The sequence below is a fragment of the Capsicum annuum genome, chromosome 11 (genome assembly GCF_002878395.1).
Source record: "Capsicum annuum cultivar UCD-10X-F1 chromosome 11, UCD10Xv1.1, whole genome shotgun sequence".
NCBI classification, from domain to species: Eukaryota; Viridiplantae; Streptophyta; class Magnoliopsida; order Solanales; family Solanaceae; genus Capsicum; species Capsicum annuum.
In genome coordinates, this window is record NC_061121.1 from 44,313,554 (window position 1) to 44,317,721 (window position 4,168).

The 4,168-nt window shown below is 38.6% G+C and overlaps 1 pseudogene; it reads left to right on the top strand.

The window, feature by feature from the left end:
• The first annotated feature begins 1,459 nt into the window (after nt 1–1,459).
• On the top strand, nt 1,460–3,065 carry LOC107846623 (annotated as a pseudogene).
• The last annotated feature ends 1,103 nt before the right edge of the window (nt 3,066–4,168 follow it).

Here is a 4,168-nt window from a genome sequence, read left to right on the forward strand (position 1 = left end):
AGACAAATATTGTCGAATCTTTGATTCCAGTAATCATGTGATAATACAAGTTGAAATGAGAGATACAAGATTCTTATTTAATCCAACAGAAGATGCACACAAACCTTGCAAGGCCAAAGATGAATTGACAGATTTATTCAAGATTCAAATTGAACTGAGACTACAATCAAAAATTTCTGATCATAGTAGGAGTGTTTGAAAATGTGTCTCAAAAATAAAGTAGATAACTATTTGAAGTTTTAAATTATTAGAGTTCTGTGTGGCTTAAACATAGAAATTAGTTCTCTTTGTTATTTGAATTTAAATTTAGTTTTTTATTTTTATATTTCTAGTTAGAAAAATTTAGCTATAAATATAAGTCTTTGAGTTATTAATAAAATAATTTTCTTCGACAATACGATTGTAGTATTTTTTCGCTCAAGTCTTTCTCTGTTATTTCTTTAATTTCAAAGCTAAAACCAACAATTTCCATATGTACATGCGAGCATAATTCTAGAAGTAGAAACTGAAGGGAAACTTTGGCTATGGGCAGATAAATTGTGGTGAGGATGGACTTCTTAAGGACGTGCTTCATTTTGATGAGAGATATTTATGGGACTTTCAATGTTGAAGAAGGCTTAACCAAAGTCGTTTGCCTCACCGGAGGATGTTTAACTCAAGATATGTGGTTAACACATTGCTTTTCATGGCAGATTTGGTCTATATGCATTTTAAAAGAGATATTACATTTGGCTAACACAGAGAATTGACATGAAACAGAAGAAGCTTTGGAGGACAGTCCCCTTATGCATAGCATGGACTATATGGATAGAAAGGAATAAAAGATGCATTGATGGGAATAAGGAATGCTTAGCTGTTATAAAATTAAATAAATTGAGAATTTATTGTTTTGGAATAAATTGTAGGGTCTTTTGCGACTGTTGTGTTGGTTTTTCTGGACTTTATTATTCGCAGTCTTTGGTCAAGTCCAGTGTATAATCAGTACTTTGTTTGTATGTTGTAATTTGTATGACCTGGTCTTAAGATGTATTTCCAGAATGATGTGGTTTGATGGATCTACCTTGAAGTATGAACAGTTCTGTTTTCATTTTCCATTGGAGTGTGTAGGAATACTCTTGATAGATTTACCGGCATTTTACTGTAAGTAAGGAAGCGATTACAGTCTCTTAATTAATTCATAGACAATTTGATTGGAGTATGCGAAGTTACTTTTAATGAATTCATCGTGCTAAGTGTGAAACACATTATCATTTGATGCATTAAATTAAGCACTTCTAAAATATTATACATTTAGATTAGAGATACAATATAGGAACACATGAAATTATTAATTACACACTAAAATTATGTGTCGCAGGTCCCCGCATCCTTATATATATCAGTGAGAGTCCTTCTAAGAAAATATGTTAAATATGATAAACCCTAGTAGAATATTCACTGCCACGCAGTCTTCGTCACTTCAATTCGGCAATCGAACTTCTTCCCTATATTTCACTCACCACTGTCTGGGCTTCAGAAAAACATGAGTCCTCAATTGGCGATGTTATCCTTTGTTACTTTTCGGGATTGGCTTCATCTGGTGATTTAGGCGATTCTGTTCAAATTCCTCATATGGTATGTCTACATAACAGTTTCATTTTCCTTCCTATTAATTCTTTTAATGTTGTGACTACAAACAATGATTCCATAACCCCAAACAATTTTTTTCAATTAAATCAGTCTTATGAGGAAGACACAGGGTTTAGGATCTATATCAGAGCAAGGCGGCGGAATGGTCTTTATTTTAGGGTTCAATCTGGAAGATTTTTCAGAAGAACCGTCTTGTGTGGTTACAAGGGATTGTCGGACAGAAAGTAACTGGATGGCTTGGCTTGTAAGAGATATCGGTCGATAGGATTGAAGTCCAGAATGAGAAAGGGCCATTCAATGATGACAAGGAGGTTGAAAATGTTCAATGCTGGTGGCAAAAGCCGTCTGTTGGTTCCAACCTAGTGGGAGTGGATCTTTCCTTGGGGAGTTCTTCAGCATCCCCTGATGAGCATGCTGACAGTCAGGACCATGATGAGCAAGCTTACAATCAGAATCATGATGGGGATAATTCTGATAGGAGCACGCTTTTTCCTGCCATCGACCGTGACAGATCCATCAATTATCTCAGTCATTACTGTAGGTCACATTATGGCGCCATAGCATCTTTGAACCCTATATTCTGCTCATTAATTAAGAGCGGTGAACTTTATACTGCGGCAACAAAATGGTGTGGTGGTGCACTGGGTGTATTTCTTATGCCAACATCCTAAGTGGGAAGCTTTTGACCCTGTTAGGCTGTGTTGGATGCATCTGCCGAGAATAACTCCCAATGATTGTTTCGTGTTCTCCGATAAGGAATCTTTGAGGTTGGTACGGAGCTTCTTGTTTTCGGAAATGATGTGTTTTCCCATGTCATTTATCAGTACAACTTACTGACAAATACGTGGTCAACTGGGATGCAGATGAATGCGCCATGATGTTTGTTTGGTAAAGAAAGCCTTGGGGAAATCGCCATTTTTGCTGGCGGTTGTGACTCACAAGGTAAAATACTTAGCTCCGCTGAACTTTACAATTCGGAGACAGGCACGTGGAGGACTTTGCGAAGCATAAATAAGCAACATAAGATGTCTTCTTGTGTATTCATGGATGGAAAGTTTTACGTGATAGGCGGCTCGGAGGAGCGGACTCAACGTTGTTGATATGATCAGAGGAGTATGATCTGGCAACGGGAACGTGGACTGAAATCCTGAATATGTCTCCTGTGTGACCTAACCTTAGGAATGACATACCTGCTACATCTGCAGCGCCTCCATTGGTAGCTGTTGTAAATAATCAATTTACGTTGCAGACTATGCTTTTTTATGCTTTTCATACTTCCTAACCGACATTTCAGCATAGTCAGCAGTGTACAATTGATTACTTACAACAGCTACTACTGGAGATGCTGCAGATGTATCAGGTATGTCATTCCTAAGGTTAGGTCGCACAGGAGACATGTTCGAGATTTTACTCCATGTTTCTCTTGCTAGATCGTACACCGCACATGTCAACAGCTTTGAGTCGGCTCCTCCAATAAATCCTATCGCATAAAACTTTCCAACGATGAATACGCCACAACACATCTTACGTTTCTTATTCATGCTTCGCAAAGTCCTCCACGTGCCTGTCTCCGAATTGTAAAGTTCAGCAGAGCTAAGGATTTTACCTTGTGAGTCACAACCGCCAGAAATAATGGCTAGTTCCCCAAGGCTTGCTTTACCAAACAAGCATGATGGCGCATTCTTCAGCATCCTAGTTGACCACATATTTGTCAGTAAGCTGTACCGATAAATGACATGGGCCACACATCCTTTCCACAAACAAGAAGCTCCATACCAATCCCCAATGATTCCTTGTCGGAGAACAACACGAAACAATCATTGGGAGTCAGTCTCGGCAGATGCATCCAATGCCGTCTAGCAGGGTCCAAAGTTTCCCACTCAGGCTGCTGGTAGGACAAATACACCAATGCTCCACCACACCTTTTCGTAGCCGCACTGTATAAAGTTCACCACTCCTAATTAATTATAGGAAGTTGTGGTTCAAAGATGCTACGGTGCCATAATCTGATCCAGAGCAACAAATGAAAGTGTTGATGGAGTTTTCATGGTCAATGGCAGGAAAAAGTGTGCTCCAGTCAGAATAATCACCAGCATGATCCTGATTGTCAGCTTTCTCATCAGGGGATGCTGAAGAACTTCTTAAGGATAGAGTTACTCCGTAACGCCCCACATTTTTGGGCTAGAATTTGAACCGTTCATCCAAAGTGTGTAGACCTGAACCCAATGGTTTCTATTTATATACAGGTATGAATATCAATTCTTTAGGGTAGGAACATCTTTGGAGATGGATTGAAGTCATAAATATTTCCTAGCTCAAAGTTGAGTTGAGAACTTCCCTGCCTATTGCGTTTTAGTATCTGATTTTACTTGGGTCAAATTCCAACGATCATTTTTCCTAGAATATAACTAGATATATGTCCTACTATATATCAAATTAAACCCCTTCGAGTATTCCTTCCATTGCCACTTACTGTTATTCAATCCGAGTTCGAAGTAAAAAGTTGTGGACATTTTAGTGAGACACTGTCCAAGGTGCG